Raw genomic sequence first — 24,512 nt, 5'->3', positions numbered from 1 at the left:
AGGATGAGATAGGAGGTCAGCACAAGATACAAGTTACAAAGACCTTGCTGATAAAACAGGATGAGGTAAAGAAGCTGGCCAAAACTCACCAAAACCAAGATGATGATGAACGTGACCTCTAATCGTCCTCACTGCTCATTATATGCCAATTATAATGTATTAGCATATTAAAAGGCACTCCCACCAGCGCCATGACAGTTCACAAATGCCATGGCAATGACTGGAAGTTACCCTCTATAGTTTAAAAAGAGGAGGGACCCTCAGTTCTGAGAAATCTCTGTCCGTTTCCCAGAAAACTCACGAATAATCCACCCCTTGTTTAGCATATAATCAAGAAATAACTATAAATATATCCAGTTGAGCAACCCATACTGCTGCTCTGCCTATGGAGTAGCCATTCTTTTGTTTCTTTAGGTTTTTAATAAACTTACTTTCACTTTACTCTTTGAACTCGCCCCAAATTCTTTCTTGTGCAAGGTCCAAGAACCCTTTCCTGGGTTCTGGATCAGGATCCTTTTCCAGTAACAATGTCATCTGCGAACAGATAATTTTATTTCTTCCTTTTCAATTTAGATACCTTGTATTTCTTTTTCTTTCCTAATTGTTTTTGCCTAATTGCTAGGACTGCCAGTACTATGTTGAATAGAAGTGGAGAGAGTGGACATTCTTGCCTTGTTCCTAATCTCTTATATGAAAAGTTTTCAGTCTTTCATTATTGAGTATGATGTTAGCTGTGGGCTTTTCATATATGGCCTTTATTTTGTTGAGGTAATTTATTTCTATTTCTAGTTTGTTGAGTGTTTTTATAATAAAAAGGCATTAAAATTTTGTCAAATGCTTTTTGTGTCAATTGAGATGATTATGTAATTTTTATCCTTTCTTCTGTTAATGTGGTTTATTACACTGATTGGTTTTTATATGTTGAATAACCCTTGCCTCTTAGAGATAAAACCCACTTAGTCATGGTATGTAATCCTTTTAATATACATTTGAACTCTGCTAGAATTTTATTCAGAATTTTTGCATTAATATTTATCATGGATATTGAACCTCATAGTATTCTTTTCTCATAGCAGATTGATCTGGCTTTGCTATCAGGTTAATTTTGGGCTCAGAGAATAAGATTGGGTTTTGCCTCCTCTTTAATTTTCTGGAAGAGCTTGAGAAGGATTGGTGTTAACCTTTCTTTAAATATTTGGTAGAATTTTCCAATGAAACCATCTGGTCCTTGTCTTTTCTTTTCTGGGAGGTTTTTGATTACTGATTCAGTCTCCTTACTGGTTATAGGTTTGTTCAGACTTTTTATTTCATGATTAAATCTTGGTAGATGGCATTTTTCTAGTAATTTATCCATTTTTTTCTAGGATATCCACTTGGTGTAAAATAAAATATTTCCTGTCATATGCAAAACAACTTTCATTTCATTCTTGAGTGGTGCTTACTTCTGATCACAATTGTGTATAACAGAGATGTCCAATCTTTTAGCTTCCTTGGGCCACACTGAAAGAAGAAGAGTTGTCTTGGGCCACACATAAAACACACTAACACTAATGATAGCTGATGAGCTAAAAAAAAAAAAAAAAAAAAAAATCACACAAAAAAAATCATAATGTTTTAAGAAAGTTTACGAATTTGTGTTGAGCCACATTCTAAGCTGTCCTGGGTCACATACAGCCTGCAGGCCACAGGTTGAACAAGCTTGGTGTATAACCAAGTGCACTCTTAGAAAAATTTGAACATTTTAAAACCAAACTGCCTAATGAAAACCCCTATTACTCAAGAAGTGTCTATATAATATTTAATTTTTTCTAATTTAGCATAGACCATCAGTTAAAATTAAGAGAAACACAAGTATAACTATCAAACACACCCATGAAAAAAATCTCAGAGTAATAATTTGATTTTTGTTTGACTATTTTGTCTGTTTGCAAAGTAATGTGATAGATTTTCAGTAATTTATTGAGTCACTTTCTCAGTCATCAAGTTGTTATTGCATTTATCAGACTAAGAAGTCACTTCTTAAAGGCAGTTGTAATTAAATTGTAGATGCAAAATAAAATCGAGAACAACTCTATCAATCCCCTTCATACTTCCTTCCTTTCAAGAGTAAGGCTCCATTTCTTTCAGAATATCCTTTAAAAACTAATTGAATAGAAATCCATCTCCTTCCTAGCATCAGGGATTGAGAATGGGTGCCACACATACTTGAAAAAAAGTGCTATAAAACGTTTGCATTTCAAGACAAAAAACTAACCGCTGGCTGACACACCTGAGCAAAAGGCAACTCTGCCTTCCCTGTAGTAAATGTAATTTAATATAGGTCATTAGCTAAGGGAAAAGCAGCAATTTGAATTTTCAAAGTTTGATTCTCAGGGTCATCTACTTAAGAATCACCTGGGCTGCCCATTAATGGAAAGGGCAGGGAGGGTCCCATGAATTTGCATTTCCATGGGAAGCCAGAGTTATTTTTTTCCTTTGCAGAATCTCAATAAGCTCTGGAGAATTAGATGGACAGGAAAGATTGATTCTTTTGATTATTTGTGAGAATTATTGGCAGCTCCTTAAGTGGCAGTAACAGAGAGTAAATTCCTACCTCAAAAATATCTTAATAGATTTTTAGGGTCAGACCTATAAATTATTAGATATATTCGTTTTTAGATTTCATATTTCAGTTATGTTGGATTCTACTAACTCATCAATTCATGGCATTAATTCATGGTATTTTCAGAGTTCTCTAAAGTCTTTTCATATCATACTCACTTTCTATATTTCAATATGCCCCAGGAGGGCAGGAATCTTTTTGTTTGTTCACAGATGCATAACAACTACCTAAAACAATTCCTGGCTCATAGTGTTACAGTTTGGATTCACCGCTGGTAACTCAGATACCTGCCATTGGTAACAATGGCAAGTGTTCAACAAATATTTGTTGAATGAATGAATAAATGTCAGATTAAATGTCAGTTTCTCATTTTGTTGAAGCTGTAACTGTGCGCACAAAGATTCAGAAGGGATTCTTAGGATTTGAACAAGGCCAGTGGCTTTTGATTCAAGGTACTAAGGTTTCATGCACGTCCGTGTGAAGAGACCACCAAACAGGCTTTGTGTGAGCAATAAAGCTTTTAATCACCTGGGTGCAGGTGGGCTGAGTCCAAAAAGAGAGTCAGTGAAGGGAGATAGGGGTGGGGCCGTTTTATAGGATTTGGGTAGGTAAAGGAAAATTACAGTCAAAGGGGGGTTGTTCTCTGGCGGGCAGGAGTGGGGGTCGCAAGGTGCTCAGTGTGGGTGTTTTCGAGCCAGGATGAGCCAGGAAAAGGACTTTCACAGGTAATGTCATCACTTAAGGCAAGGACCGGCCATTTACACTTCTTTTGTGGTGGAATGTCATCAGTTAAGGTGGGGCAGGGCATATTCACTTCTTTTGTGATTCTTCAGTTACTTCAGGCCATCTGGGCGTATACGTGCAAATCACAGGGGGATGCGATGGCTTGGCTTGGGCTCAGAGGCCTGACCTTTCTGCCTTCTTATATTAATAAGAAAAATAAAACAAAATAGTGTTGAAGTGTTGGGGCGGTGAAAATTTTTGGGGGGTGGTATGGAGAGAGAATGGGCGATGTTTCTCAGGGCTGCTTCAAGCGGGATTAGGGGCAGCGTGGGAACCTAGAGTGGGAGAGATTAAGCTGAAGGGAGGTCTTGTGGTAAGGGGTGATATTGTGGGGCTGTTAGAAGAAACATTTGTCGTATAGAATGATTGGTGATGGCCTGGATACGGTTTTGGATGAATTGAAAAACTAAATGGAATAAGAGAAGGAGAAAAACAGGTATAAAAGGTCTAAGAATTGGGACGACTCAGGATATCTGATTAGAGAGTGCCTAAGGAGATTCAGCATAGTCCTGCCAGCAAAGATTATTTATTTACTTCAAGAGTTAAGAGTGGCAGTTTGGGGATAGCACCAGGAGATATCAGCTGTGGTGGCTTGGAGAAACAGTGTAAACCGGCAGTGTAAACAAGAGCAGGGTATGTATGAGTAGTTGAGAACGCTGAATAGGAGTATGACTAGACAGAAGATAGTAGGGATGACAAGTTTTTTGGGCCACAGTCTAAGTTGGTCTGGTGTCTGGAATGAGACTGGGGCCTAATAAAAAGGAGCATCTATACAGGAGCTTAAATGGGCTGTATCCTGTAGCATTCCGAGGACAGGCCTGAATTCTGAGAAGGGAAAGTGGTAAAAGTATTGTCCATTCCTTTTTAAGTTGGTGGCTGAGCTTGGTGAGGTGTGTTTTTAAAAGACCTTTAGTCCATTCTACTTTTCTTGAAGATGGAGGACCGTAAGGGATATAAAGGTTTCACTGAATACTAAGAGCCTGAAAAACTGCTTGGCTGATTTGACTAATAAAGGCTCGTCTATTATCGGACTGTATTGAGGTGGGAAGGCTAAACTGAGGAATTATGTCTGACAGAACAGAAGAAATGACTGCGGTGGCCTTCTCAGACCCTGTAGGAAAGGCCTCTACCTATCCAGTGAAAGTATCTACCTAGACTAAGAGGTATTTTAGTTATCTGACTCAGGACATGTTGAGTAAAGCTAATTTGTCAGTCCTGGGTGGGGCAAATCCTGGAGCTTGATGTGTAGGGAAGGGAGGGGGCCTGAATAATCCCTGAGTAGTAGTAGAATAGCAGATGGAACACTGAGAAGTTATTTCCTTGAGGATAGATTTCCATGATGGAAAGGAAATGAGAGGTTCTAAGAGGCGGGCTAGTGGCTTGTACTATAGTATAACCTGCCTTTGCTGGTGTGTGGCGATTAGGCCTGGTGGAACCGCCATCAATAAATCAGGCATGATCAGGAAAAAAGGAAATTTGGAGAAATGGGGTGAATGTCAGGTGGATCAGAGAGATACAGTCATGGGGGTCAGGTGTGGTATCAGGAATAATGTGGGAGGCTGGATTGAAGTCTGGGCCAGGAACAACGGTGATTGTGGGAGACTCAACAAAGAGTGAGTACAGCTGAAGAAGCCGGGGAGCAGAAAGTACATGCATCAGGTATGAGGAAGAAAATAGATTTTGGAAGTTATGAGAACTGTAGAGAGTGAGTTGAGCATAGTTTGTGATTTTCAGGGCCTCTAAAAGTATTAAAGCAGCGGCAGCCGCTGCACGCAGACATGAGGGCTAGGCTAAAACAGTAAGGTCAAGTTGTCTGGACAGAAAGGCTACAGGGTGTGGTCCTGGCTCTTGTGTAAGAATTCTGACCGCGCTAACCATGCCTAGGAAGGAAAGGAGTTGTTGTTTTGTAGAAGGTGCTTGGGTTTGAGAGATCAGTCGGATACGATTGGCAGGGAGAGCACGTGTGTTTTTATGAGAATTATGCCGAGATAGGTAACAGATGAGGAAGAAATTTGGGCTTGATTGAAGTAATGGGGGCTGTCTGTGAAGCTTTGCGGCAGTACAGCCTAGGTAATTTGCTGAGCTTGATGGGTGTCAGGGTCAGTCCAAGTGAAAGCGAAGAGAGGCTGGGATTAAGGGTGCAAAGGAATAGTAAAGAAAGCATGTTTGAGATCTAGAACAGAATAATGGGTTTTAGAGGCAGGTATTGAGGATAGGAGAGTATATGGGTTTGGCACCATGGGGTGGATAGGCAAAACAATTTGGTTGATAAGGCACAGATCCTGAACTAACTTGTAAGGCTTGTCTGGTTTTAGGATAGATAAAATGGGGGAATTGTAAGGAGAGTTTATAGGCTTTAAAAGGCCATGCTGTAGCAGGCGAGTGATAACAGGCTTTAATCTTTTTAAAGCTTGCTGCAGGATGGGATATTGGCGTTGAGTGGGGTAAAGGTGATTTGGTTTTAATGAGATGGTAAGGGGTGCATGATTGGTCGCCAAGGAGGGAATAGAGGTATCTTATACTTGTGGGTTAAGGTGGGGGGATACAAGAGGAGGACGCAAAGGAGGCTTTGGATTGGGAAGAAGGGAGGCAATGAGATACAGCTGTAGTCCAGGAATAGTCAGGGAAGCAGATAATTTAGTTAAAGTGTCTCAGCCTAATAAGGGAACTGGGCAGGTGGGGATAACTAAAAAGGAGTGCTTAAAAGAGTATTATCTAAGTTGGCCCCAGAGTTGGGGAGTTTTAAGAGGTTTAGAAGCCTGGCCGTCAATACCCACAACAGTTATGGAGGCAAGGGAAACAGGCCCTTGAAAAGAAGGTAATGTGGAGTGAGTAGCCTCCATATTGATTAAGAAGGGGATGGGCTTACCTTCCACTGTGAGAGTTACCTGAAGCTCAGCGTCCGTGATGGTCTAGGGGGCTTCCGAGGCGATCAGGCGGTGTCAGTCTTCAGCCGCAAAGCCGAGAAGATCTGGGAAGGAGTCAGAGAGCCTTGGGCCAGAGTTCCAGGGGCTCTGGGAGTGGCTGCCAGGTGAGTTGAACGGTCCGATTTTCAATGGGGTCCCACACAGATGGGACGCGGCTTAGGAGGAATCCCGGGCTTCGGGCATTCCTTGGCCCAGTGGCCAGATTTCCGGCATGTGTAGCAAGCTCCTGGGGGAGGAGGTTCTGGAGGAACGCCTGGCCGCTGCGGTTCAGGCGTTTGGAAGTTCTTGTGTGCTGGAGATGTGGCTGGGGTTTGTCTCACAGTGGAGGCAAGGAATTGCAACTTTTTTCTATTATTGTACACCTTGAAGGCGAGGTTGATTAAATCCTGTTGTGGGGTTTGAGGGCCGGAATTTAATTTTTGGAGTTTTATTTAATGTCGGGAGCAGATTGGGTAATAAAATGTATTTTGAGAATACGACGGCCTTTTGACCTTTTAGGGTCTAGGGCTGTAAAGTGTCTCAGTGTTGCTGCCAAACAAGTCATGAACTGGGCTGGATTTTTATATTTGATGAAAAAGAGCCTAAACGCTATCTGATTTGGGATAAAGTAAAAGGAGCATTAACCTTGACTACACCTTTAGCTCCAGCCACCTTTTTAAGAGTAAATTGCTGGGCAGGAGGGGGAGGGCTAGTCACGGAAGGAAACTGTAAGCCGGACCAGGTGTGAGGAGGGGAGGTGATAAAAGGATTATAGGGTGGAGGAGCAGAGGCTGAGGAAGAATTGGGACCTAGCTCGGCCTGGCGAGGAGCAGCCTGGGGAGGAAGGGAGAGGTCAGATGGGTCTGTAGAAAAGGAAGATTAGAAAGACTCAGCTAGGCTTGGTGTTGGCACTGAGGGGACAGGCGGGAGGGAAAGAAGGAAGATTTGGGATGAGTTGCACTGGGCACAGAGACTATGAAGGGACTGATGTGTAAAAGAATGCCTGGACGTCAGGCACCTCAGACCGTTTGCCTATTTTACGACAAGAATTATTTAGATCTTGCAGGATGGAAAAATTCAAAGTGCCGTTTTCTGGCTATTTGGAACTACTGTTGAGTTTGTATTGGGGTCAAGCGGCATTGCAGAAGAAAATAAGGCATTTAGGTTTTAGGTCAGGTGTGAGTTGAAGAGGTTTTAAGTTTTTGAGAACACAGGCCAAGAGAGTAGAAGGAGGAATGGAGGGTGGAAGCTTGCCTATAGTGAAGGAAGCAAGCCTAGAGAAAAGAGAGAGTAGAGAAACAGAGGGAAGGGGTTTGGGGGTTCTTACCTTCCAGAAAAGTGGGAAAAGGGGTTGGGGCAAGAGATAAGAGGTCAGGGCGTGGAAATAAGGGATGGGGTGCAGAAATAAGGGGTCGGGGCATGGAAATAAGGGGTTGGGGCACAGAAATAAGGGGTTGGGGTGCAGAGATATAAGAGGTTGGGGCACGTAAATAAGGGATTGGGGCGCAGAGATATGAGGTTGTGGTACTTGCCCCTCCACCAGAAAAGCGGGACTTGCTGCTAAGGGTGAAGGAGAAGGGGTTGAGGGGTACTTGCCCCTCCCCCAGAAAAGCAGAGAAGGGGTAGAGACAAGGAGAGAAGGGGTTGGGGTACTTGCCCCTTTCCCAGAAAAGTGGGACTTGCCGCTAAGGGTGAAGGACCAAGGCAGGCGTCCCTGCGTGGTCTGACACCTTTGAAATGTGGGTGAATAATCAGAGAGGCGTCCCTGCATTGATTAAACACCAAGGGAAGGCTGCCTTCCCAGTCCATGACCAGTGCCGGAGTTTTGGGTCCACGGATAAAACGTGTCTCCTTTGTCTCTCCCAGAAAATGAAAGGAATTGAAATTAAGAGAAGGGAGAGATTGAAGAGTGGAAAGGAGAAAGTGGTTGAGGGACAGTGAGAGAGGTTGGAGAAGAGAGTAAGAAGAGGCTGCTTACCTGATTTAAAATTGGTGAGATGTTCCTTGGGCTGGTCAGTCTGAGGACCTGAGGTCGTAGGTGGATCTTTCTCACGGAGCAAAGAACAGGAGGACAGGGGATTGAGCTCCCAAGGGAGGTCCCCCGATCCAAGTCACGGCACCAAATTTCATGCGCGTCTGTGTGAAGAGACCACCAAACAGGCTTTGTGTGAGCAATAAAGCTTTTAATCACCTGGGTGCAGGAGGGCTGAGTCCGAAAAGAGAGTCAGTGAAGGGAGATGGGGTGGGGCCGTTTTATAGGATTTGGGTAGGTAAAGGAAAATTACAGTCAAAGGGGGGTTGTTCTCTGGCAGGCAGGAGTGGGGGTCGCAAGGTGCTCAGTGGGAGTGCTTTTTGAGCCAGGATGAGCCAGGAAAAGGACTTTCACAAGGTAATGTCATCACTTAAGGCAAGGACCGGCCATTTACACTTCTTTTGTGGTGGAATGTCATCAGTTAAGGTGGGGCAGGGCATATTCATTTCTTTTGTGATTCTTTAGTTACTTCAGGCCATCTGGGCGTATATACGTGCAAGTCACAGGGGACGCGATGGCTTGGCTTGGGCTCAGAGGCCTGACATAAGGGATGTACAGATGTTTCTACTCAAATTTGCTTGTGCAGATTGGTAAGGGCATCAACAAAAAATTAACTGTTCTTCTAAAAGTCTTGGGAAAGGAAAGAAGATAAGGAGACAGGAAATGGAACAACTGGTCATAGAAGAAAGGAGAGAAGGAGGAAAAGCTCAGGGAAGAAAGGTTGGGCAAACTTAGAAACTGAGTAAGGTTTCAAGTGACAGAGAGTAGGCAATTCAGGTCCAAAATCCCTTATCTACAATTCTGAAATTATGAAAGCATGAAAACAAACATTTTTAAAAATTCATTTGATAGCAAAACCTGACCTGAATTACTGTGAAGGTTTTCATAGTCTTTCTCTTGTGTAGCGGGAATATTTCTTTGTTTTACTGCAATGAGGTTAACATTGTGGATGAAAAAGAGTCAAACTTTGTAAAATATTTGAAAGGATTTATTCTAAGCCAAATATGAATAACCGAGGCCTGAGGCACAGTCTCAAGAGGTCCTGAGAACATGTGCCCAAGGTGGTTGGGTTACAGCTTGATTTTGTACATTTTAGGGGGACAGAAGTTACAGGCAGACATCAATCAATATATATAAGGCCTAAGTTGGCTTGGTCCAGAAAGGGAGGACAACTTGAAGCAGAGGCTTTCAAGTCATAGGTAGCTTCAAAGGTTTCCTGACTAGCACTTGGTTGATAGAGTTATTAGCTAAAGAACTGGAATCAATAGAAAGGAATGTCTGAGTTAAGATAAGGGATTTTGGAGGCCAAGCCTCTTACTATGTAGATGAAGCCTCCAGGTAGCAGCCTTCAGAAAGAATAGATGAAAATGTCTCTTATTAGACTCCAAAAGTTACCAAACTCTTAATTAATCTCTCCTGGATCAGGAAAAGACCTGGAAACGGAAGGGGATTCTCTATACAATGTAGATTTTTCCCGTAGGAGACAGCTTCGCAGGGTCATTTCAAAATATGTCAAAGAAATATATTTTGGGGTAAAATACTCAGATTTCTTTCAGGGCCTGCTATATGTCATGTGATGAGATACTAGAGTCAGGTTGGAATTTGGTATATTATTGCTACAAAGTGCCTATTTTGTCAGTCTTAAGATCTCTGTTTTAATGTTAATGCTGGTCAGTTGTGCCTGAATTCCAAAGGGAGGAGAGTATAATGAGGGATGTTTGGCTGTCCCCTCTTCCCATCATAGTCTGAACTAGTTTTTCAGGTTAACTTCGTAATGCCCTTGGCAGAGAGAAAGGATCCATTCAGTCAGTTGGGAGGCTTAGAATTTTATTTTTGGTTTACAATATGATTGATTATGGGGTATTGCCCTAGACTCTTCTGTAATATACATATATAAATATCATTATCTTTATAAAAATCAAGATAATTCTGAACTCCCGAACACCTCTGGCCCCAAGGGCTTCAGATAAAGGATTGTGGACTTGCATAACTAACATCTCACAAAGGTATGTGAAAGGGGAATACGTTTGTCCAGGTCTCAGAGTATTATGTGGGTGTTTGGGGTTAAATGATGTCTCCCTCACCTTCAAATTCTTATGTTAAAGCCCTCTCCCCCAAGTATCTCAAAATGTGACCTTATTTGGAGATAGGGTCTTTACAGAGATAACCAAGTTAAAATAAGGTCACTAGGGTAGGCCCTAATGCAGTATGACTGGTGTTCATACAAAAAGAGGAAATTTGGGTATGAACAGGCGTAGAAAGAAGATCGCTATCTACAAGCCAAGAAGAGAGGCTAGAACAGATCCTTTTCTCTTAGCTCTCAGAAGGAACTAACCCTGCCCACACCTTGATCTTGGACTTCCAGGCTCCAGAACTGTGAGACAATAAATTTCTGTTGTTTAAGTCACCCAGTCTGTGATACTTTGTTACAGGCCCGTAGGAAACAAATACAGTAGATTTGTGAGTGCTGTGAACCCCAAATATCAGAAACAGGTCTCAGTCAATTTAGAAAGTTTATTTTGCCAAGGTTAAGGACACACCCATAACACAGCCTCAGGAAGTCCTGACAGTATGTGCCCGAGGTGGTCAGGGGTACAGTTTGCTTTTATACATTTTAGGGAGACATGAGACCTCAATCAATATGTGTAAGATGTATATTGGTTCATTCTGGGAAGGTGGGACAACTTGAAGGCTTCCAGGTTAGAAGTAGATAAGAGACAAAAGGTTGCATTCTTTTGAGTCCTTGATCAGCCTTCCACTGAATGCACAATTTAGTCTGACTTAGTGAATCTGCATTTTTACATAAACAGTAGGGCAGAGGAAGCAATCAGGTATGCGTTTGTCTCAGGTGAGCCTCACAGGGATGATTTTGAGCTCTGTCTGTCCTTTGTCCACAAGGAATTTCCTGTGGGCAAATTGTGAGGGAGATATGTAGCTTCTTATCTTTGTACCTATCTTATTTAGGAATAAAATGGGAGGCAGGTCTGCCTGACATAGTTCCCAGCTTGACTTTACTCTTGGCTTAGTTATTTTGAGATTCCAAGATTTATTTTCCTCTCACAGTGCTCTACAGGAAATGCAAGAGATATTGGTGTGCTGCAGGTAAAGAGAATAAGACCTGCATGGCACAGTGGCTCATGCCTGTAATCTCAGTGCTTTGGGAGTCCAAGGCAGGAGGATCGCTTGAGGCCAGGAATTCAAGATCAGCCAAGGCAACATGGCTAGACTCCAGTCTTCACAAAAAATTTAAAAATTATCTAGGTTGGGAGACTGAGGTGGGAGGCTCACTTGAGCCCAGGAATTCAAGACTGCAGTGAGTTATGATCACGCACTCCAGCCTGGGTGATGGAGTGAGGTTCTGTCTTTCTAAAAATAAAATAAAATAAATAAAATAAAGCCAAAAGTGGCTTAAAAGTTTGAATTGGAGATAAATAGTTCTAGGGTTGTTTCAGTGTCTCGATGCTGTCATCAAGGACCTGGCCCCTCTTTTCCTTGCCTTTTTTCCCCTCTTCCCTTCCCTCCCCTCCCCTCCCCTCCCTCGCTTTCCCTCCCCTTCCCTTCCCTCTCTTCTCTTTTCTTCTTTTTCACCTCCTCCTTCCCTCCTCCTCCTCCTTCTCCTCCTCCTCTTCTTCACCATCAGTGTGGCAGCAGTATCTCTCTCCATGGCTATACAATGGCATCAGTTGCTCCAAGTATTATATCCTCATATGACAAAATGTAAAATAGGAAAGGAAGAGGTTCTTCTTGAGGCTTTCTCAGCAGTCTCCCTATATTTATTTCATTGGTCAGAACCAAGTCACATGGCCATTGCCTGCTGCAGGCAGGCTTGGAGAGGGGGTACAGTCTGTTCTGCCACATCCACTTCCAGAAAATGAATTAGTACACATACATGCATTGATAAATAGGGGAATTATGTCGATATACTCTGGAAGCTGTGTTGGTGTAGCAAAAAAGCAGAATATAGCAGCCTAGCAGGAGAGAGAATTAATAATAATATTTAGCAGGAAAAGTAAAAGCCTTTAGCTGTACAGGCAGGAAACTTTTTTAACTTTGTGAAAGAAAATTTAAAATGAATGCTTATTCCCGACACTCCCTTATGTGAAGGCACCTGTTACTCCTGAGTCTCATACAACTGTAAGCCTGTGGCGGGTTGCACTTCCTCCTATATTTCACTTGCATCTGTGTGAAGAGACCACCAAACAGGCTTTGTGTGAACAACAAGGCTGTTTATTTCACCTGAGTGCAGGTGGACTGAGTCTGAAAAGAAAGTCAGCGAAGAGAGATAGGGGTGGGGCCATTTTATAGGATTTGGGTAGGTAAAGGAAAATTACAGTCAAAGGGGGTTGTTCTCTGGTGGGCAGGGGTGGGGGACACAAGGTGCTCTGTAGGGGAGGTTTTGAGCCAGGATGAGCCAGGAGAAGGCATTTTACAAGGTAATGCCATCAGTTAAGGCAGGAACAGGCCATTTTCACTTCTTTTGTGATTCTTCAGTTACTTCAGGCCATCTAGATGTATATGTGCAGGTCACAGGGGATATAATGGCTTAGCTTGGGCTCAGAGGCCTGACACTATACCGACTCTATCAGCAGCCTCACTGTCTCAGAATTCTGGAATGCATTCCATATTGTTCTTTCTTTCTTTCTCTTTTTAAAGTGACTTCTTAAGCATAACATATATGAACCATATGTGAATACATGAACCAGAAATGAATAGTCCATGTTGTTTTAATGCATTTTATTATATCCTGAGTAGCCCTAGCTATCTTAACTACCTGCCTGGGGTTGTCCAAGTTATATTCTGAAATACCCACTATTTTTTTTTAGGTCTACTTTAACCCCCAACCCCTTCTTTTTCCTATAAGCTCTGTTATTTTTAGGGCCTAATTTTGCAAAAAAACAACGATTTCCAGTAATTGACTTATAGCTGAAACAACTGAATCTGACATTTTCAGTTCCTGTCCCAAGAACAGGGCTCTGTCAGCTGGAAGAAGCAGGTGCAATGATTTGTTGGGTAGAGGTCAGCCATGCCCGTCTCATAGTGCATATGGACATAACTTTACTCTCACAGGTTCAATATTTGACATGATGAGAATGGTTCAGAAAAAGTAAAAATTGCTACAGGTGAATGTGGAAACTGACAGTTTAATGTAATTGGTAGTAGATTGTCATTCAAGTGCAATTTGTATTGTTACTAACAGATTTGTGTACAAGGTTTGGGAAGGATTTGTGGCTCCTCCTTTGCCATCACGTGGATGTAGGAGAGGGGAATGAGAGGCTGGTCAACCAGATTAGCAAAGCCTTTTTATCTATGCACAGCAGATCTTTGAGCAGACCCAGACTACAGAAGCTGCTTGGAAATGTGGAGATGAGGATTCACCGGCCAATGCTTAGGCATTCTAGGGGAATTTTTGGAGTGGGGGATAACTGCGAACACCCAGACAGGCCACAAGCATCCAGAAGTAGCTTTCCTTGAAGGAAGCTAGAGCATATTACACATGAGCCAGCCTGGGAAACATGAGTCATATAGTCCCCCCAGCCTGACCTGCCCCCGGATAGCAGAACCCACACTGCTGGGCCACAGGGAGTAATTGTAGGTTCTCCATAAGGCACTTCTCTGCATTCAGCCAACTGAGAGGAGAGAAATATCATCAATCTTGATTTAAATAGAAAAATATCTTTCACAACTCCCTTTAGCAATTACCTAGATTCTTCTTAAAGATCACCAGTGACAGGTAATGTACTCTCTTTGGAATTTATACTATATTTAAGAGAATGGATTCAAGTCAGACTGCCTGGGTTCAAATACCAGTTACTCTACTCAACCAATGATCTGATCTTGATCAAATTATTTAACATCCTGGGTCTCAGTCCTTTCATCTATAAAATGATGGTAATAATATATAGCATAAGGTTGTGAAGATTTTATATATATATATGTATACATATATATACACACATATATATACACACACATATATTTAGTTAGAACATAATTAAGTTATATATATAACTTTATATATAACTTATATGTATGTAACTTAGAGAAACCTAGCACCATACAAGTGTCATTCTTAGTACTATTATTGCAATTATTTTTATTAGAATGACCAAATCAAAGATCATCCAAATCAGAACACATGGTCTGACCAGAAACTTCATTCCGTTTCTTGGTTGAACTGAGAAGTTAAGTTGGATATCAAAATATTTGTAAAAAACATTTGTTGCCTTTACCCACCTCCTCATCTCCTATTCTTTCTTCCATTCATTCTTTTGGAAACTAGCAGTTTCTCTCTGGAGGGCTGTATTCTCTGCTCTCAGAATAAGTACTTCAAATGCTTCAAGTAGGGATAACACTGTCTCCATCTCCAGGAGTGGGCATGTGATTCAGTGCTGGCCAATCAAAGGCATACATTCCCCTGACCATGTGGTTTGTTCAGACTTCGGCATGAAACATTGTCAGAGCCAGTGGGGAAGGAGTGTTTTGCCAGGTCAGCAGGAAGAAGCACAGGTGCGTTCATTGTACGAGTTGGACCTGGGGGGATTTTGGAGCTGCTGGTAGCCATTTGGCAGCATATAATGCCTAAGGAAAAATCCGTGGCATATATTTGTTATTCTTTTTGGCCACTGAGCACCTTCGAACAACTTTCCTATGTTGATGAATTCCCCAACTGATGAGAACATGTTTGTCTGTAAAAGCTAGATTCTTACCTTTGAGTCTTTCTTACTCCAGTATATGTGTGTTCTAGGATTTGCTATCAGACCCACTCTTGTCAGACTTTTAATCAGAAGCCAATGAGGTAAATAAGGACTTTATTCTCGGGAGGCAGTAGCAGCTTTATCCCATTTCTAGAAGCACAAATAGCAATGATTCTAGCAGGAACATCCAGTGCCTGAAACTAGAACTGTTGGGACCAGTTATACTGGCAATGGTATCTCCAGTGAGTTGGTTTTTAACCTGATTTGCAGTTGAGTTACTGGATACAAGTTCCCGAATTTCATTCTCAAATCTTTCCAAAGGTAGTGTGAGCTAGCTAAAATATTTCAGTAAATTTAGTTTTCTGCTTAAACTATCCATAGTTGGTTTCTGTTGTTTGCATTTAGGAACAATAAGTAACAGAATTAAAGCAGAGAAGAGCAGATTCAGGAGGTGGAAAGAGACCAGGTCCTAGAGATCTCTTATGGGTTCTCAGATCCAGCCACACCTGAAGCCAGAACTCCTTGCTTCTTCATTTATATGAAGTGATGAATTCTCATTTTCTTCAAGCCAATTTGAGTTGGATTTTTGAAGCTTGCCTTCAAATACAGATACTCCTCCACTTACAAGGGGGTTATATCTCGATAACCCCCTTGTAAGTGGGAAATATTGTAAGTAAAGTTCAACTTATGGTATTTTCCACTTACAATGGGTTTATCCAGAGGTAACCACATCATAAGTTAAGGAGTGTACTGAAGGCATATGGTTTTGGCACCATTGTAAAGTAGAAAAATCTAAGTTGAACCTTCATAAATTGGAGACCATCTATAATCTCAATTGTTGTCACCCTTATCTATTATTATGTCCTGTACATGTTTTTTAATGATTTTGACATAAAAGTTAAAATGAATAATACATTTTTAAAAACCCATTTAATTCTCTCAGAGGCTATTTATTTCTGTGATCCAAGATTTTTTTTTTTTTTTTTAAACAGGCCAGGCATCTGTTTAATGTTTAATATCAGATGAAGCCAGAAAAGAATTTGACAGTATTAATTTCATTTTTATCCTTGCAAAATTTTTATTGTTTTAGCTTTTTAAAAAATTTAACATATTTAATTGTGGAAAGTGAAATTAAATGTATGATTTCTCTAATTGATTTCTAAAGTTTTATTAACCCATAAACAAGCTAGATACTAATTATTTATATTTAAGCTTTAAACTTCACATGGTTGCATACACTTTTTGTAATAATCTGCCTACATTGTATTATAAAAATAGAAATTACACATTCAGTCAAATGAATGTTTTCCTTCTAGTGGAAGTGTTTGTAGAGTACATATTGTAATTTACTGAAATGTATGACATCAAATTCCTTTTTCTGTCATTATAATTTCTGGCACATGCATTTCACATAAATGTTGGTCAAAGGATGTTTCTAGCACCCCTCCCACCCCAAAAGTTGTTGCTTCTCAACGTTTGTGAAACAAAATTATATGCCTTTCTTTTTCAGAGCTGGGTCATATGGGCAAGTGAGTTTACTCATTGGCATGTGATTTGGACTTTCATCAAACCAGCTAACCAAGATGAAAATGTCAACTTATTTGAATGAACACGTCTGTGTTACTTAAAAAAAAAAAAAAAAGCATGTTGGCATAACATACACAAACACGATATTGGATTTATTTTTATTCTTTGGACTTAAAAATGTAGTCGATTCTTATCATTACAAAAGAAAAGATGAATATTTTTAAAAAGAGTGAAATTATAGAAACATTCAAAAGGAAAAAAGTATCCAGAATATTACTATCAGACATAACCATTGTTATTTTGGAATATTATCTTTAAATCTTTTAACTAGACATATATTTTAATATTCCTTTTCATTTTTGAGATAATTATGTCCACATAGTTTTATATAATGCTTTTTCATTAACTTCATGATAAAATAGTTGTAAAGCATTAATTTGGCATCATCTGCAATTTGGATGAGATTATTCCATTGCATGACATTGTTACATTGTTTGTGAACATGAGAATTTATACAATTATGGAATTATAATTTTAATTTTATAATAATCATACGTCTAGAATAAAGTCTTAATTTTTATAATCAAATTATATGTTTGGCTTAAAATACGTTCTAATTTCACTAAATTTTGCAGATTACCATGAGTGGTATATAAAAATGGTAGCATTAGCTTTATTTGTGGGTAGGGAGTTGGCGGGGGGTGGTGCCCGTATGATAGAATACACACTACACAGTCAACAGACTTGAGCGTCTAAAGCCTGGCTCCCTTCAAAAGCAATGAACTCTGTGATCTTGGCCAAGTGACCCTGAGTTTTAATTTCTTTAGCTGACAGTTAGGGGGTGAAATTAGATCAGGGGTTCCCAAGCTATAGTCTGTGGATCAGTGTTCATTTTAGACAAAGTTCTATCCAGTCTGTGATAAAAGGGAAAACAAGTCAGTAAGTTTATCAGATAACAAAACTTATTTAAATTTTTTTTTCTCTCTTTTTCACCCCCTAAGGTTATAGCCTTCTCAGGAACCTTAGATTATGACCCCTTCTGACTCTAAAATTCTGAAGCTATAAAGTAAGGTCTTAGGGACTCGAGAAGTAAAATATCAACTTAGTTAGAGGGTCAGAAAGACAAAACAAAACATAAAATATGTCATGAAGACAGAGAAAGAAGTTATTTGTGGTGTTTTAGCAATTTTGAATTTTTAATGTTATCTGGTGCTCTGTAAAGACAATAGAGGCAAGTTGACTGCAGTTATAGAATGCAACTTCCTGTTCTGCTGGTGAAACTTCAGCCTCAATTCCTGGCAGAGGTTAACATTTAACACGACCTTAGTTGGGCCTTCCAATTTTTCTCATGGTTAGATAGAGAGAGATTATTTAAATCAGCTTCACTAGTCTCATTTTACATTTTAATCTGATAAAACAGGGTGACCAGAAAGCCAGATCCGATGGAAGGAGGAAGGGGACGTTTGCTTTTCCTTCTCATTTCCATTAGCTTTATGTCCTTATATCTCTAGAGCACATAAAGCTAGGGAAATATGGGTTTTCTTACATAGTTGGTTTTAAAATACTGCTTTGCAACTCACTATGTGTAAAAACCAGTCAGTAGTGCATTGATAGATGACTCTTTAGTGAGTTTGGAAGTGAAATTATAGCTGTGAGGACACATTTGCAGGCAAATGCTGGGGTGTGTTTAAAAAGCTGTATGCCCAGGGTTCAAATCAGGGCTCTGGTGGCTGCATTTGGGTAGATGAGTCATTCATCTGTCGTGACCTCTGGAGTTATCCTCATTCAGACAGGTTTCAGATTCATTCACGTAGACATGATATGTGTATGTCTTGAGGATAATAATCAAGAGCTTCCCCCTTTATCATGAATTACAGAAAGGATTTATAAACCTTAAGTAGAGTTTGAAATATTTTTCCAAACCAAAATAATATATTTACTTTTATCTACAAACTGTGTTTTTGTAGTCTTCCAAATATTTCCCTCTAATTGCTTTTGTGCTGAGTTCTTCACTTTGATTGATGTGATTCAATTCTGTATGGAAGGCATAGCTCATTATTAAAGATCTGGAAATATACTGATAAAATATAATTGATTCTTATTTTAAAGTTTCACGTTTTATTTTCTCATTCATTAGGAGTAACTTCTTATACAGCTTCTGTTTTTGCAGATGCATAACATAAATAGGTTTCAATTTCCTAGTTTCTCTCTTTTTAAATGTGGGCGACAGAAGATGTGAATTTAATTCCTTCTGGTCCCTCATTCTGTCCAGGGTTTCCATTCATGTGGTTGTTCATAAGCATTATAGGCACACTTGGCTTTTGGGCATAAATTTATTCCCTACTCAACAATAGAAATGATTTTTCTCTGAACTGGAACTGTGGAATCGATGGCTCTGGTTAAATGATGTCTTTGTCTGAGTCTCACTTTTTAATGTTTACCTCAGTTGCTTTTCCATTAACTCTAAGTTGCAGGGCACCTTTGTTCAAGGGCACTTTTGTAGAGGTAAACAAAGTTGGCTGCAGGGCACACAGACAGAAGTGATATCAAAGAGAGTCACATGTCTGGTGCTCCAGCTGCTACAGCATTCAGGAGGCAAATTCCAAGAATGGGTCAATTTTATCAGTGTTTAAGAGAATAAAGAAATGTTAGAAGACTCCCAGAACCTGGCCCCACATCTATTTTCAATCTGCTTTGTTCATGGCAAAGGGCATTCTAAAAAACAGGCAAGACAAGCGGTGAAGCAATCAGCTATAAATAGTAGAGCCTCTGTTTGTTTGAAGACAGTGTGTTCTGTTAAGGACTGCGAATATTTGGGTTCTTGCAAAGAACTGTGTCTAATTTTACTCAAATTTGCAAGTATAGATGAGAAAATCAAAGAAAAAAGTGCCCAAGAGAACATAGCACATCATACCGGTGTTTAATGTTCTGTTTCATTTTGGCTTTTTGTTCTAGTCACAGGGCGGAAAATTTCCACTTTGCCTAGATTGTCTGCTGTTGCAGGGCTGCTCCACAAACTCCATTCACTTTACGGAGCATCTGCCACATGCCAGAAACGAAGGCATGAGCATCAGAAACACAAAAGAAACATTCCCACCCATAGCCTTGCAGAGGAGAAAGGCAAGAGAACTGAGAATTCTAACTTACAATCCCACGTGCTGAGTGCTACAAAGAGGGTGATGTGGAAAGAAAGGTGAGGACTTAGGGTAACTAACTCATCCTGGTTTGTCTGGCAGTTTTCTGGTTTTAACACTGAAAGTCTTGTGTTCTGGGAACCCCCTTAGTCCCAAGCAAACCCAGACAGTTGTATTAGTGAGGTACTCAGTGGGAATTGCTGGAGGGCGTAATGGGATTGGGGAGGGAATAGGATGTTAGAAAATTTCCCAGAAAAGAAGAAATGTTTAAGCTGCATCTGAAAGGCTGAGGTAGAAAAAGATAGGTGTGCTAGTCAGAATAATGGCTCCCGAAAATAAGCAGGGACTAATCATTAGAGCCTGTGAATGTTATCTTATATCACAAAAGGGATTTTGCAAATGTGATTAAATTAAGATCTTGAGACAGAGTGTTCTGGATTATCTGGGTGGGCTTCTCTGTAAACATAAATGTTCTTATAAAAAGGAGATAATCCTGCTAACAGAGAAGCAGACAGTGGAAGAGGTGACAATGGAAGCAGGAGGTCAGAGGAAGGGGTCACCAGCCCTGGAATGGGGTCACCAGCCCTGGAATGCCCGTGGTCTCCAGAAGGTAGGAAAGGCAAGGAAATAGATTCTCCCCCAGAGCAGCCAGAAGGAGCTGGCCTTGCAACACCTTGACTTTAGCTGAGTGAAACTGATTTCTGGTTTCTGGACTGTAGATGATAAGAAAATAAGTGAGTTGCTGGGGTTTTTTTGTTTTGTTTTTTTTTTTTTTTTTTTGAGATGGAGTCTTGCTCTGTCGCCCAGGCTGGAGTGCAGTGGTGTGATCTCCATTCTCCTGCCTCAGCCTCCTGAGTAGCTGGGACTACAGGTGCCCGCCACCACGCCCTGCTGATTTCTTGTACTTTTAGTAGAGACGGGGTTTCACCTTGTTAGCCAGGATGGTCTTGATCTTCTGACCTCATGATCCACCCGCCTCAGCCTCCCAAAGTGCTAGGATTACAGGCGTGAGCCACAGCGCCTGGCCGTAAGTGCTGTTTTAAGCCACTAAGCTTGCAGTGATTTGTGTCAGCAGCAACAGGAGATGAATACAGGAGGGAATGCGGGGAAGGCAATCTAGGCAGGAGGCTAGCATGACAAAACCTGTAAGAGGGCAAGGGATGTTCAGGATACCACAGGCAGTCAGGGTGTCTGCAGTGAAGCATGCATGGAAACACAGTAGGAGAGGAAGCTCCGGAGAAACGCAGAGGCTGGGCTGTGAAAGAGTTTTTCCTCCATATTGAAGACAATGAAGACATACTCAATGCTTTAAAGCAGGGCCATAATGTGATTATATTTCATTTTGGAAAAGTCTTTTTGGTAACAGGATGGGAAAGTAGATAATTGTGAGGAGGAAGTAGATTCAAAGAAGCAGAGAAATCCACTTAGATTTGATTGATTGGAATGATTACATTGTCCAGGCAAGAAAAGATAGGACTCCTGATGGCCAAAGGGGACGAAGAACAGGGCAGTTTCTAGAGATTCTTAGGAGGTGGATTATACAGGACTTGGTGTCCACCAAGTGAGGCAAAGAAAAGGTTGAAATTTTCATTTGGGTGCTTTGGAGGATGGGGCTGTCAATGCAGAGATGGGAATACAGGAGGAGCAGTGTGTATACAGGCTGTGGGTAGGAACGATGGATTAGCTTTCAGGATTACAGAGGAATGAAATGCTTTCAAATGAGTGCATCTTTGTTCCATTCAAAAATTGAATGCCACTGATAATCATCGGGCACCTCTCAAGATGTGAAAGATTAAAATTACATTTTAAAAGCCTAAGTTACAGGCCAAAAGTGATGGCTCACACCTGTAATCCCAGCACTTTGGAAAGCCGAGGTGGGAGGCTTGCTTGAGGCTAGGGAGTGTGAGCAAGACCCCATCTAAGTTATGGTATTACATTACAAAAATACCACGATTTCTGTACTTAAAAATACCATAGAATACTAAAAACAGGTATTCTAGTCACCATTATTTCATTTTTGACTTTTGGAAACACACTTCTATTTCAAGGTTCTACTTTTCCCTTTTCCTCCACTGGAATAAAAATATCCTGTATTGTAGATATTTTTATATTTATCTTATTTCTTCATTTAGGGAGATAAGCTTCTGAAAACCAGGACCACGTTACATTCAACTTTGTGTCCTCACAACCTAGTACAGGATCTGCACATAGTTGTGCTTAATCAATATTTGTTGAATTCAACTATTTACTATTGTTCTTCCTCATAGTAGAGCTGACTTTACATTTCCCAATGCCTTATCATGTCTTTCTCATCACATCTAGTTGCTGAAGTCACTTGGATATAAAGGCATAAGGCACACCTTTGGTCATGATGAGAATAAAAATCCAGTTTGGTGACATACCAAGGCTCCTTTATGAATTTTCCACTGTTGTCAGGTTCTTTTCAAAGTGATAAAAATTTCCACACATTAAAGAAAAATTTGACCAAGAATTTTTCTTTCATCTCTTTAGGACTCTTCCCATGAACCACAGAGAAAAACTATAGCAGTAGATAAGATAATGCATAGCTTTCCTTAAAGATGATTTATAAGTACAGGGTGGAGTGGTTCGGTAAGTAGTTATTTTGTACAAGTGTCAATAAAGAATGTGTCTTTTTGCTTGGGGCTGTTAGAGGTAGAATTGTTGGTTGAACTATTGCAGAATGTGCCCTTATTTGGAAATAGGGTCTTGTTTGTTTTTTGTTTTGAGACAGAGTTTTGCTCTTCTTACCCAGGCTGGAGTGCAATGGCACGATTTCGGCTCACTGCAACCTCCACCTCCAGGGTCCGAGGGATTCTACTGCCTCAGTCTCCCAAGTAGCTGGGATTACAGGTATACCACCACGCCTGGCTAATTTTATATTTTTAGTAGGACGGGGTTTCTCCATGATGGTCAGGCTGGTCTCAAACTCCCAACCTCAGGTGATCCGCCCGCCTCAGCATCCCAAAGTGCTGGGATTACATGCATGAGCCACCGCACCCGGCATGGAAATAGAGTCTTTACTCAGAGGTAATCAATGTAAAACGAGGTCACTAAGAATAGCCCTAATCTAATATGACTAGTGTCTTTGTAAAAAGGAGAAATTTGGACACAGAGCCTGATGCACAGAGGGAAGATGATCTGTGAACTTGGAGGATGGGAATGATGCACCTCTAAGCTAAGGAGCACCAAACATTGCCAGAGAACCACTGGAGTCTAGGAAAAGCCAAGGGAAGATGCTTCTTCTGCAGGTTTCTGAGGGAGTATGACCCCGCCGACTCTTGAGTTTGGACTTCTAGCCTCCAGAATTGAGAGACAGATATTTCTGTTATTTAGTCGTTATCCAATTTGTGGCACTTTTGGTGATAGCTCTATCTAGCACACTCATATGGGGGATCATAGACTGTATACCAGCACCTCATTCTACCACGTTTTTGTTTTTTTTTTTTTTGACTTGAAATATCTTAGAATAAAAGCATATGTTGACAGTTCCAAATTCAAAGAAAGTTAGCAAAGTTTAAATATTTCTGTTTAGGACAGGAAAAGAATCAGTTTGGCTGTTAAACGAATCAACATTGAAAAATAGTGAAAATTTTTGCTAAACAGAACTGGCAATCATGCCAGTAGAGCCTATCATTGCTCTATTCATACCTGGGGGAAATTTTCTAGATATGACTGGCAGCCATGAGATGCCATCACAGAATAGAGATGGGATTTTATTTTTTATGTAAGGTGCAGAGACTGACAATCTTAATAATCACTTAAACTAAGATTGCTTATGGTCATTTGTGTAAGAAGTACTATATTTCCATTTCACTATACACCTCACATTTGCAGCTAGTTATCTAATATGTCTTTCCTGCAATTTTGAAGATGTCAAGATGTTAAGGACCATGTGCGACTTGTTCCTGGCTGTATCCCTGTGCCAGTGGGTGTCCCAGCCATCAGTGGTTGTGAGAGGAAGGAACAGAGGCAAAGAGGATGGGAGAGAGCAGAAGAGAAGAATCAAATTTGGTTTTATTCTTCATTTAAAATCTTCACATTTTTCCATCACAATATATGGCAGTATTTCAATCTAATTCTTTTCAAAAATAATATTGTGCCATATTTAAAAATTTGGTTTTATTTTTTCTGAAGTAAAGATATTTTTATTTTCTCAGAATGGGATTAAGAGCCTATGATATGATTGTTCCATTAGAATATTAGTTATTTATAATATTACATTTTCTATTTTATTTTTTGAGCATTATATTTCAATCTCTATTCTCTCTCGGCCAACTATCTTGTAAATGTCCCCACAAGGGAGATGTTATAGATAAATAATTGTGAGAAAAAATAATTGTAAACAAATCCCTATGGGTCTATAGGCACTTTGTCATATTAAAGGAAAAGGGCACAGGGATATATTTCAATTTGAGAATCAGGTTACCTGTTTGCATTCTGCCACCCTGAATAAAGGTGCTTTGACACTGAATAAAGCTCTTAAGCACAGTTTTATTCTTTGGAATAAAAACTTCCCAACAAACATTTTGCATTGATTACTTCATAACCATCTTTAAATGTTATGAACATCTGGGAATAAAAAATTCTGTCTGATTGCAAAGTGCTATATTGCTTGTGTTTCTGTATAAAACTCATTCAGGAGATTGTTTCTTCTCAGCATTAAAAAAATAAAGCCAGCATCAGCATTCTGCAAAAGGACTAGGCACAGTGGCTGGTCCTTCCCGGCACTTTGGAAGAATGAGGCAGGCAGCTCACTTGAGCCCAGGAGTTCAAGACTAGTCTGGGAAACATGGCAAACCCTGTCTCTACAAA

General features: G+C 40.4%; 1 long non-coding RNA gene across 1 annotated transcript; it reads right to left on the bottom strand.

Moving 5' to 3' along the window:
- Nucleotides 1-1,567: 1,567 nt before the first annotated feature.
- Nucleotides 1,568-8,760, bottom strand: LOC134758340 (uncharacterized). The gene is made up of 2 exons (XR_010133412.1): nt 6,274-8,760; nt 1,568-3,660 (listed from the first exon to the last, which is right to left on the bottom strand). It is a non-coding gene; the product is annotated as an uncharacterized lncRNA (long non-coding RNA).
- Between the last annotated feature and the right edge of the window lie 15,752 nt (nt 8,761-24,512).

Source organism: Gorilla gorilla, chromosome 3 (genome assembly GCF_029281585.2).
Source record: "Gorilla gorilla gorilla isolate KB3781 chromosome 3, NHGRI_mGorGor1-v2.1_pri, whole genome shotgun sequence".
Lineage (NCBI taxonomy): Eukaryota > Metazoa > Chordata > Mammalia > Primates > Hominidae > Gorilla > Gorilla gorilla.
Note: the sequence above shows the minus strand (reverse complement) of the source record. Positions and strands in the feature narration are given on the sequence as shown.